Source organism: Podarcis liolepis, assembly GCF_965112155.1.
Source record: "Podarcis liolepis genome assembly, chromosome: 3".
Classification (NCBI taxonomy): Eukaryota; Metazoa; Chordata; class Lepidosauria; order Squamata; family Lacertidae; genus Podarcis; species Podarcis liolepis.
In genome coordinates, this window is record NC_139557.1 from 81,224,501 (window position 1) to 81,237,141 (window position 12,641).

General features: G+C 44.8%; 1 protein-coding gene across 5 annotated transcripts in view; it reads left to right on the forward strand.

The window, feature by feature from the left end:
• Positions 1-12,641, forward strand: part of KIF26B (kinesin family member 26B) — a 296,108-nt gene that overhangs the window by 75,909 nt on the left and 207,558 nt on the right. The window lies entirely within an intron of this gene.

The window sequence follows — 12,641 nt, forward strand, 5'->3', positions numbered from 1 at the left end:
AGAAACCATTGCCTTGTTTTTGGGTGGTTCCAGGTTTCTTCCAAACATAGGTGCTGGACCACACTAGTTTGGTATTAGATGGAGTTATGATAGTGGCATTAGATTATAGTTATGGATTCTTCTCAGTCTTGTTTCTTCTCCATGGGTAGAAATCTTTTCCTGAATTTCTATGTGGTAGCCTTCTCAAGCTCCAATTGCCCTAAAAATTCCCACCAGGTTTTCTTTTTTGAGTTTATCTTTGGAAGTTGGGTTCTGGCTGAATTTATAATAAAAGAATGCTCAGTAGGAAAGCATGAAATAACTTTGCAGAAAGCAGTGAGATGTTTTAGTCTGTACAAGGTCTGTGGGATTATTAAAAAAGGAAAGAAAAAAGTAATAGGCCAACAGCTATAGCTAAGAACATAAGAAGAGACTTCCAAATCAGGCCAGTGGCCCAAAACTGGTCCAGCACCCTGTTCCCAAGGTGGCCAGTCAGATGTCTGGGAGAAGCATGCAAACAGGATCAAAGTGCAGCAGTGCTCTGCCCACCTGTGATTCCCAGCAACTGCTGTTCAAAGGCATAATATCTCCGACAGTGGACGTTAAACCTGACCAGGCATGGCTAGTAGCTGTGGATAGCCTGATCCTCCATGTTGAATCCTCTTTTACAGGCATCCAAGTTGGTGGGCATCACTGCCTCCTGTGGAGCAAACTGCTTCTCCATAGTATAAGAAGAGTGGGACAGTTGTGTTAATGTCAAAGGTGCAGTTGTAACTTTTCGAAGGGCCCATCATTTCCTAATATTTCTTCCTTCTGGAATGCCGTGTCTATGTGACTATAATGGATTCAGGCCATTGTCAGAGAAAGACATCATTATTGCCTACATTTTTTTTTATCACCTCCACATTTTGACACCTGCTGGTCGTTAACAATGACACTATTCCATTTTCTTAGAAAATAAACATCGGCCCAGATTGGGTATGAGATGCCAGAAGTTACAGCCGCCTGCTGTGTCACTGTTGTATTATTTGAATAGAATAAGTCATAGAACTTTACATTGTGATCTAAAACACATCTGACAAAAAGATGTTTATTTTATAACTTTAGCTTTTTGTTTATGGTGAGCCTCAAAAAGGACAGATAATTAATTAAAGGATCTTGGTGTGAAATTTTGTGGTGTCAGATTTTTGTGAGGTTAGGTTTTTTTATATCAAAATTACTGTTTGGGGAGCTAATTAACACCTGTAATAGGCTAAAAAAAGAACAACCTGTTATCTGAATTCAGGCCTCAAATTTGCCTCTTGATTTATTTCAGCTGCTTTTGTGCTGGAGTCTCCCTTGGAGACTTCTTTGTTCAAGAATGGCTATTTTTAAGGTTAGCAGCAGAGAGTGTCCTGCAAGATTGAGCTGTTCTCTCAGTGGCTTCTGAACATTGCCCTTTCTGGTGTCAGATTTGTATTCGTTTATTCTTTTGCCTAGAGAATGGCCTGTCTTGGCTTATGTAGAACACAGAAGGGCATTGCTGACAGATGGTAACATCTATCACGTTGGATGATGAACAGGTGAATGAATCTCTTATGTTGTGACTGAGTTTATTACGTCCTGTAACAGTGTTGGCTCTGTAGAAATGGGGCAGAGTTGGCATCTGTGTTCATTGCAGCATCTGGTCCTTGTATGGCCTGTTGTTGGTGGTACATAACTGTTTTGATTTAGGAACTCTCTGTAAGCAAGGATTGGCCTACCACCCAAGGCCTGTAAAAGGAAAGTATAATTGTTCAAGATGAGTTGTAGATCACTGATGATAGTGGGGAGTTATTAGGTGGCAACAAAGTGTGTTTGTCAATTTCTCATCAAGATCTGTTCCGTAGTAGATTACTCTTGAGTACTAGCCTGTCTCTCTTGACCTGTTATTCATTGCACTGGGTGGATATTGTAGTCAAATCCACACATCTTGAGTCTCCGTCCAAACAAATGTGTTTGCATTGCAGTGCTTGGTTGTAGAAAGTGGTTGTTTTTTTGGAGTGTTCTCAGTTGAAACTCAAAGCACGTCAGTATGTGTGTCGCAATCAGTATGTTTCTGACATAAAATAATGCTTATATGTCCATTATTGCACAATAGTATCCAGGAAGTGGACCTGCTGTGTGGATTGGTCTAGAGGTCCTGGTAGAATTTCTCAAGTGCTTCCTGCTCATGGGTTCAGATGATAGATCTCAGGCAGAGGGGAGATTTTGGAGGCAAGAGCTGAGAACATTGTTCTAAGTCAGCCATGAAAACATTGGCACATGGAACTATGCAAACACCAATTACAGTGCCATTGATCTTTCCAAAGCTGAAGTAATTGAGAGTAAATACAGAGTGGCAGAGGTTGGTAACTAGATGTGCAGTGTGTATCACCAGGGATGATATTTCTGGTAGCTTGTAGTCCATTTTAATTGAATATACAGGTTTAAAGGGCGTCCACATCCATGATAGCTAAAATTTTATTTTCTGGGTGATCTTGAGAGGTTAGGCTGAGAGAGAGAGAGTTATTTGCCCAAGCTCACTCACTGATTTTCATGAGCAAGGGGAATTTGGGAAGTCTTGACTTCCATGTAAGGACCATACCCAACACTGCTGTTCTGCTTGTGCAACAGATCTTCACTTGCACAGTGGGACTTCTCCCTCCTCTCCTTTTTGTAACCCCCTTGTGCACCCTCAGAATGTTTTACAGAGGGTGGAGAACAGATGTTGATGATAAATGGAGGAGGAGAGGAGAGAAGGGGGTAGTCCCATTGTGTGCGTGACAGTCTGCTCCAGTAGTAGTAGTTGTAGTAATTTACACACACACACACACACACACACACACACACACACACACACATACCCTACCCGTCTGGCTGGGTTTCCCCAGCCACTCTGGGTGGCTTCCAACAAAATACATTAAAACATCAGTCATTAAAAACTTCCCTAAAGAGGTGTTGGCTGTATCTCTATCCAGTCCTCTATCCAGTGAATCTCACAGACTCTCTATATCAGAATATGGACATAAGATATAACTGTATGACTGTACTCCATGCTTCTTCCTTGACAACCTTTTATTTCCCCCCAGCTCAGTTAGAAATCTAGCTACAGTTAGATTTCACTTTTGAAACAATAATGCAAACACCTGGGGGCCAGATGTGTGCAGTTGTCACATCCTTAGAACAAGCCTTAAGCAAGCAAGAAACCTAATTTATTTTCTCCTCAATGCACTGCATTTAATATTCTAACTATAATGAGAATATGTCAATTACCCTGTGGTGTACCACAAAGTTTAATTATATCACCCTTGCTATTTAACATCTAGATGGAATTCTGGGTAGTATCATCAGTTTATTAATGACACCAAACTCAACCTCCTATTCTGATCTGGGGGCTGAGTGGGGTTCTAAATCAGCAAAATAGGTGAAAGTGAATTAATTGGAGATGAATCCAAGGCAAATGTGATAGTAGTTTATGGTATTTGAAACTCAGATAAGGGAAGACCATTTAAAAAACAGACCATTTAAAAAACAAAACAGAACTTTCTTCCCTTTCCTGTTGCAAGATGGGGGGGGGGGATTTGTATAACCAGATTATGTGACAAGCTCAAGGTAAGCAAACTTTCTTCCTAATAGATACTGCTTGAATTAGATGAAAAATGGCCCTGTCTATTGGGCATTCCACATATATTACTTTTTTTACATCTAAGAATGCAATGTTTGAATGTGACAAAATGCATGTTTTTGATATACATGTATCATGAAGAGGCACTTGTGAGGAGCTGTGATTGGCTTCAGCCCCGTTCTGAGGTTTCACTCGCTAGCAAAAACAGATCTGAAATTGTATGTAAGAGAATAGCTGGCACATGACACAAATTTTAAGCTAGCAAGATATTTATTATATGATAGCTGCAATGATCCTGTTTGTGTGAGTTTAGTGGTGCCCTGTAAGACAAAAGGTATCATGACATCAGTGTAGCTTTTTGTGTTGGGTGAAGCAAACCCGAACTGCAAGATTTGAGAATATTTAGTCACCTTTCCAGCTTTTTACTTGGGAAGAAAGGTAATTTGTAACTGTTGCTGGTAGCAGTTTTGCTCATTTGTATTCACCGCGTTAAAACCACAGGCTCTGTTTGCTCAGGACTCCCACAGATTTCAGTTTATTCGAGCATTCTGTTATTTCAACAGAAACGGTGTCAGTTTCACAGTTGGGAGCACCAGTTTTTTCAGCAGTCAGATCCAAAGACTGGCAAAGGTGGCAAGTCTCCGTGGCAGTTAATCTAGTTTTAGAGAAGAGTGTGTGTCCTTAGGTTAAGAAACAACATCATCTGGAAGTTGGCCCAGATGTATGGAATGTACGTGCACTCAGATTTACACACGGTTTCCACCACCACAATCAAGAAATAAAGCTGTTAATTTTTCTACCCTGTCCTCTGAAAATATGGCAAAGGCATTGCTTAAACAAAGTAGCTTCTGTGCTAGCAAGCTAGAGGCACAAAACAAAATTCCTTAGAATGGTAAAAAGAAAACGGCCCTTGTGGCTTCTATCGGAAAAACTGCATCAGTTCCCATCAGTGTTTCTTAATTAGTTTTCTTACCCCCTGCTGCAAGTGAAGGTCTGGAAGTTACATTTCTGTCAGGGCAAAGATGTGAAGCCCTTGATCTCTGTTCTTCTTCCACCTTTCCCAACGCTTGGTATGACTGATTGATCACCTAACACAGGTCCTTGCTACCTTCTCTGTTGAAGGAGATGAGCCCCTACACAGCACGACTCCAAGTGGGAGTTAATTTCCATGGCTCAGCTATACTTGAAAATATATAGCATCCATTGTCTTACTTCTCACTTATTCAGTTGCCTACCAGTATATTGTATTTACTTATTTATTTACATACATACGTCTTTCTAGGCCACTTTTCCATTCAAAGATTTCAAAGCAGAAATCAGATTTTAAAAAAACCACCACTATAAAACACTTAAAACATAAAATAAAATACAGGAAGCAGTGAAACATATTGAATAAACCATCAGTAAAAGCCAACAATGCAAAGCCAGGACAGTGACTACATTGAAGATCAATAGTCCAGCAAATTATGGCTTGACAATTTGCCAGGGGCATATGAATCTATAGGGCAGGAGGAGACAAAGTGGTACTCTCCAGTTGTTGAGAGTACAACTTCTTGCCTACCCTGACTACTGGCCACATTTCTTGGGCTGATGAGAGTTGCATTCCCTCTGGGGGACACCCCATTGGTTGCCCCTGCTTGGGCACCCTAACTCTCCTTGCCATTCCCACTGCTTATTCCGTGCAGCTTCCTAGCAGTACGTTGGAAGCCCAACGGGTTGAAGCTGCAGCAATAGCCTCCTGGCAGTAGCACTGCTGCAACTCACCTGAAGGGGGAAGCAGTTGCATAGCGTGAGTTGCTGGTGCCTGGGGCGGGGCAAGTGTTGTGCCCCTGGTGGATGGGGCAGCTGGGGTGGCACTGTGCGTGGAGAGAAGGGCGAGCCAGCTCAAACTCATTGGCCAGCCCAGGAGCAGGGCACGGGTGGGCATCACTTCGCTTGGTTGTGCCCTGCTCAGAATTTTGTGCCGTGCATTAGGAGGAAGGGGAGAAGCAAGGTGGAGGCAAAGTGGTGAGGTCAGGGCTGTCTGGGTGCACTGGTGGGAGCAGCAGATTGGCTCTGCTGGTGCCAGCGTGCAACCCTGACCTCACCACCCCTTTGCCTCTCCCCCTCCCACTTTTGGTGAGTGACAGCCGTGCTGCTGCTGGGAGGCTATTGCTGCAGCTTAGACCTCTTGGGTGAACTGCTCCGTGGTTCAGCCCAGCATATTGTTAGTATACTGCAGTTGGAGTGGCAAGGAGAGGTAGGATGGTCTACAATGTAGACTCTACATACTGAAAGAATGCCTAAGATTACAGGGGCCATTAGTACTATGTCACAGAGGTCGGTCCTCTCTCTGGAGGGTTATCAGGGGATAGCCCTGTATTTGAAGGACTGCCTGTTTCGAGTTTGGCTTAAAGGTCAGGAAGCATAAGAAGGGATTTCAGGGGCCTTTTAAGTGCCCATCAATGTTTAACACCTGGACGGCAAACTGAGCAGGCAATGTTCATTTGATCACATTCTTCCCCACTGTGAAATGCATTGTGTTTCTATTAAATTATAGTAATTCTAAATTTGCATCTATAGATTATCAGATGCAGATTTTATATACATGTGTGTTTTATCCCTCCCTTTCATAGATGCATTTCTTAATTTTAGTCACTGTAAAAGAGGCCACCCGACCTAAAACCCCTGGCAAGGATCAGCTCTCCATTTTACTGTATGCTGGGCAAAATGAATGGAAAAGGGCTTCAGTCTCATTCAGTGATAAGACACAGCAGGTGGATGACACAAGCAAATGGGGTAAGGAAAAGAAGAACAAGGCAGCAGTAGGGCTGGCATGTTTCACATATCCTAGCTGTATGGACAATATATAGCTCACCACCTGCTTAACCCTTTTTAACTTAGACATTTGCGGTACAATTGTTTTTGCGACTCCTATTCATTCTGGAATTCCTTCTTTTTCTTATGGTTCTAGCTTATACTCCTGATTCTGAGCTTATGTTGCACTGAATGGTTAAATTCACTTTCAGTAGCTTCCTTCTCAACTTTTTGTTTGAAACTGAATCAAATCTCCTTTTGTTTGAAAGAAGCATATGGTTATAACCTTGAATAATTATCTCGGTTTTGAGCTCCTCTCCCCAGCTGGCACTTTGGAAATGGATGCCAAAATGCCGTGGACTTTTCAAGTCGACATGAAGTCTCACAAGCAGACCTATTTCTGTTACATTTCCTGCTGAGTTTTAAAGCCTAAGAAGCTCAAATAGTGTGCATAACTTAGCATCCTCCTGTTGCGTATGCTATGGAACCCAAACTGTACATAGCTTGAAGTCCTTATGCTGGTTTATACACACCTGTGGGACTAATAACTTGCTGCTCATTAAGCCCACCAACATGCCCCCTGGAACTCATACAGAAAGTGTACTGATGCCAAAACATAGCAGTTATGCTATTCCGGCAATCTGTTTCTGGAGCTTTGATGCACATAATAGTGATCTAACTTCCTCCATACCGTCTGTAATATATGATGCCCATTCCAGTTTCAGTAACTTTTCCTGGCATGATCTCTTAACATTTCTGCCAAGGATAAAGTTTGAGTTTTCTTATACACAATTTTTTCCGCTTCTGTCCACTCCCAGAAGCCATGCTTTCAGGAGACCCTTGTATGCTATCCCATTCTGATTAATGTTCACCGTATCTCATTTGTAGACTGAATTTTGTTTCTTTGAAAACTGTTTTTTATCAGTAATGGTCAGGCTAACTTGAAGCTGGTTTTGTAATGTTCATGAAGGGAACTCTTGTTTCCTCAACAAGACGCAGATCACACATTACATTTTGAAAACTTCAAATAGGGGGTACAGGAAACTCCCCATTTCTGTGCATTCAAGGCATTCACAACTGCACATGCTTGAATCACCGTGAACCTGGAAGTGGCACCAAAAGGGGACAAAATGGCCCTAAAAGAGTGCAAAACACCATTGAATAAGCCTGCAAACACTGCAAAACAGCAAAAATGGTGCAAAAACAGCGTCTAGCAATCCCATGAGCCTTTGCAAGTGCAATCCTAGCAGCTTTTGCACTGACCTTTGAGGCCTGTGGAGAGTTGGACTTTGAGCAAGGAAGTTTTGAGGGAGTGATTGTGGTGTTTGCAGGTTTATTCAATGGTGTTCCCAATATATGCCATTTCACTTAAACACACAGTGCCTCAGAACGTAATCCCCACATAAATGGGGAGTTGCCTGTATATTTATTGGGCAAATGGTGATCCAGATCATAGGATCACTTTAGATACGTTTGTGAAGCTGGGCCTATACTCTTCCTGCTGTTCTTTTCCTGATGGGTGGTTTTTCATATGATTTCACTGCTTATCTTTATATCTTTCAAGAGTGACAGGAGACTTACGTAACTTAAGCCCATGATTAGTGAAATGAGGGACTGAGAAGATCTATATGCACATATTACGTTGGAAATGTGTGTGGAGGTCTCTCAGGCTCCTTGACTGTATCTGGGGCAGCTGCTATCCACTGCTGGTGGTGCCAACTATAATTGCATTGTCAGGGTGCATTAGATGTAATGCACCTGCCTGGCTTGGTGTTGCAGAATGTAAGGCTCTGTGTACCCTCTGGAGATCATCTACCAAGATATGTACTGCTAGATGACATCTGAGAAGAAAATGAAGTTCGTTTCAATATTGATACACAGCTAAGGTTCCTAGTGCGCAGCCCTTGCTGAAACTGCTACAGTTCGTAGATGCTGGGCAGACTTCAGAAAAAGCTTTCCTTTCCTAAGATTTATTTATAATAGTGTCTGGGATCTTTCATGCTGAACCGTGTTTGGAGATGAATAGAAGATGTACCTACTCCCAAGTGAAGCCCTTTGCCAGAGAGTGGTTAAGTTTCAAAGAACAACACCGGGCCTGTTGTATTCAGGAGCTGAAGCAGGAGAACTGGCAGAGGGTTGACAGCCCTGACCAATCAAGCAGGTAGAAAACAAATTATACAGAAGGCAGGGTCTTAGTCTTACTGCAATTATAGCAACCTCCTTGGGGTGCTGTGGAGAAAAGCTCAGAGCTCCTCTGTGTCTTTCTGAGCATGTGTATGAATGGACTGAAAACATGATGTGCCTCTTATTTATATTGGGAACCAGCAGTGGCTGGTGCACACTGGAATTGGTATGGTGGAATCCTTATGTCCCCCATTTGTATTGTGTACCAAGGATGTTAAGGAATGTAGTTCCATTAGTGAGGAAAGAGCTGATTCCCGAGATGCTTAATCTGGTGATTTCCTTATCAGTGTTACTGGACAGATTAGGTATGTAACTCTGAAGTAGTAGTAGTAATAATAATAAGAAAGCGTAGTTGTTTATCTGTTTGACATCTGCTGAGAAGGCATTTCACAGGTTGGGTGCCACTACCGAAATGGCCCTCTTCCTGGTTCCCTGTAACTTCACTTCTCACAGTGGGGGAACCACCAGAAGGCCCTCAGAGCTGGACCTCCACATCTGGGCTGAATGATGGGAGTGGATATGCTCTTTCAGGCAGTGCAAGTAGATAAATAGGTACTGCTGAGGTGGGAAGGTAACTGGCATGTCCGTCCCATTGTGCCAGAATCGGTTTAGTCCTGCTGGCCACATGACCTGGAAAGCTGTCTGTGGACAAACACTGGCTCCCTCGGCCTGAAGCAAGATGAGTGCCACACCCCATAGTCGCCTTTGACTGGACTTACCGTAACTGTCTAGGGGTCCTTTACCTTTACCTTTACAGGGTATATTATCAGTTCTGCATCAATACAGATGTTTCAGATCCTTGTGCCTGTTCATGAATGAGCTTGTTCACCTGTGCTATATAGTTTTATTGGAGGCTACCCATAGGTTGGACTGTGATATTTCTTTGAAGTGATGCATGATGGTGTTGAACAGTAGGCTGTGAGGCATTTTCTGAACTGAATTAGCCAGCCTGAATTAGCCTGTGACTTGATGCGTTTAAGTCCCCACCAGAGCTTCATTTCCTAGGGATGCCCCTCTTGGGCATCTGTTGACAGAACTTCACTTCAGCCACATTGCATAAAGAGGTATCATGATTTATTAATCAATTAATCACAGCATGCTGAGTAGCTGTTCACGGTATTTAAACAGTGAAAATAAAAATGGTTTAGCATATAATAAAGATGTAGTGTAATTAATACAGCCTCCCAACAGTGAATCCTCCTTTCCCCCTCCTTCCTAAGACCCGCTGCACATTTTCCTCCCAGCAAACAAACATTAGCATTGTGGAATCTGTTTGCTTTGGCTGTTGGTTCATGGTCCTGTCTTTTCTTTCCTCTAAGAAAATCATATTTATCAAAAATATAGAGGTTTCCTGGGAGAACTACAGGAAGTGACCACCACTGTTATTCAGAAGTTTCCAGAAGCATCTGTCTGGTTGCTGTTGAAAACACAATACTGCACTGGATTGGTTGTGATCTCATTCAACAAACAAGTTGATATTCTTAAAAGACAAACATTTTCTTAAGTGTCTTAAAGCAACAGCCAAAAGGCATAAGCTCTTCTTGAGATGGTGTAGAGATACTTAGCTTTCATGGAAATGCGGTAGCAGCCTTCCCCAACCTGGTGCCTTCTGCATTTTTTGGACTAAAACACCCATCAGCCCCAGCCAGCACTTAGCTATGGTTTGTTTGAAACAAGCCAATTTCAAACTACCGTATTTTTCACCCCATAAGACGCACTTTTTCCTCTCCAAAAATGAAGAGGAAATCGGGGTGCGTCTTATGGGGCGAATGCCTGCAAGCCTCGCACGCTCGGCAGGAGGTCCCACCGGGTGCGCGAGGCTTGGGGCGGCAGCCTGTCACCCGAAGCACGGGGAGCCCTCGGGAGGGCTCCCCCTGCTTCGGGCGAGTGTCTGCAAGCCTCGCGCACCGGGCAGGAGGTCCCACCGGGTGCGCGAGGCTTGGGGCGGCAGCCTGTCGCCCGAAGCACGGGGAGCCCTCGGGAGGGCTCCCCCTGCTTCGGGCGAGTGTCTGCAAGCCTGGCGCACCCGGCAGGAGGTCCCACCGGGTGCGCGAGGCTTGGGGCGGCAGCGGACTGCTAGCTTCTAGGTGCGCGCAAGCAGTCCGCTGCCGCCCCAAGCCTCGCGCACCCGGTGGGACCTCCTGCCGGGTGCATCAGGCTTGGGGCGGCAGCGGACTGCTTGCGCGCACCTAGAAGCTAGCAGTCCGCTGCCGCCCCAAGCCTCGCGCACCCGTTGGGACCTCCTGCCGGGTGCGCCAGGCTTGGGGCGGCAGCGGACTGCTTGCGCGCACCTAGAAGCTTGGGGCGCGCTGAGCTCAGCACGCCCCAAGCTCCTGGTATAGCGCAGCGATCCGCTAGCCCTGGGAGAGCCCCGCGGCTCTCCCAGGGCTAGCGGACTGCTTGCCGGCACGCAGAAGCTTGGGACGCGCTGACCTCAGCTTGCCCCAAGCTTCTGGATTAGCGCAGGAGTCCGCTAGCCCTGGGAGAGGCGCCCGGCTCTCCCACGCTAGCGGAGACCTTGCCTGCACGCAGAAGCTTGGGGCGCGCTGAGCTCCGCACGCCCCAAGCTCCTGGTGTAGCGCAGAGCACCTGGGGGGAAAATAATTTTTTTCCCCTTTATTTCCCCTCCAAAAATCTAGGTGCGTCTTATGGGCCGGTGCGTCTTATGGGGCGAAAAATACGGTATGTTTAGTGAAGCTGACTTCTTTCAATAAACCATCATTAAGATGAGCCACATACTAGCTCCATCACTGCCTCTGGGTCTAGGAGTCTTCAGAACCTCAGCAGGTCTTTTGTACTCATAGCTCTTCATGGTGGAGAACATACTCAAAACGTTCCATTTCCCACTTTCATAATAGGACTCCACTTTGTTTTGTTTTATATACACAGAGTTCTCTGCTGAGGCAGCCCAAATTCTTTTGATAGCTCTCCTCTTTTCCTTCCATCTCCTCGTGTTGTAGATCTCTCTCTCCTTGGTCTCTAAACTATCTTTGACCTCTTGTCTGCACTTTTCCTCAGTTGCTCCCACCCACCCCCTCCATCGTCTTCTGAGACCCAGAGAGAATGCTCTTAGATACTGCAAACACTTTAGCTTTCAACCCTCAACTGTTTTGTCAGCTTAGCTGCTGAGTCAAGCAGAGAATGCAAGCATTTGTCAGAATCCTTTCACATCACAGTTTAGGGTTTTGGTGTAATGCTAAACTGTGGTTTACTGACTCCAGAAACCTAAGCTTCTGCTCTCCTCACTGACAAGATGGAGAAGGGACGGGATGGGAAGAAGCATGTAAGCCCAAGGTTCACCTAGTCTAATTGTTATCATACTAAACTATGGGTAAGCATGATGTCAGAATGCAGCCTTTGTCTCACTATATCATGTCTTGATTTGTACTTGTACTGGTATTTCTTGCATTCCTGCTCTGTTTGTCACATATTCATCTGGGGTGGCGCTGTGGGTTAAACCACAGAGCCTAGGGCTTGCCGATCAGAAGGTCGGCGGTTCGAATCCCCGCGACAGGGTGAGCTCCTGTTGCTCAGTCCCTGCTCCTGCCAACCTAGCAGTTTGAAAACACGTCAAAGTGCAAGTAGATAAACAGGTACTGCTCCGGCGGGAAGGTTAACGGCGTTTCCATGCGCTCCTCTGGTTTGCCAGAAGTAGTTTAGTCATGCTGGCCACATGACCTGGAAACTGTACACTGGCTCCCTCGGCCAATAAAGCGAGATGAGCGCCGCACCCCCAGAGTTGGTCACGACTGGACCTAATGGTCAGGGGTCCCCTTACCTTTACCTTAGAGTTAATTGTGTGTGCAGGACCCTGTGTGATGGGGTTCATTGTGTGAAGTACACAAGGTTTCATGTATGCAAAATCCTACTGTAGAGCAGGTGGTGGACTAGATATTTTGAAAGCTAATATTTGGGTCTCCTTTAGGATGGTCACTCACATAGCTTCCAAAAAGAAAAATGGGCCATGAGATGGAAGCCAGTTTTTTGTTTGTTTTTTGGCTAGTCTGGCTAGACTGCCCTATCCAAGGGCAGTCTTGATTATCTAGTATTACCAGCA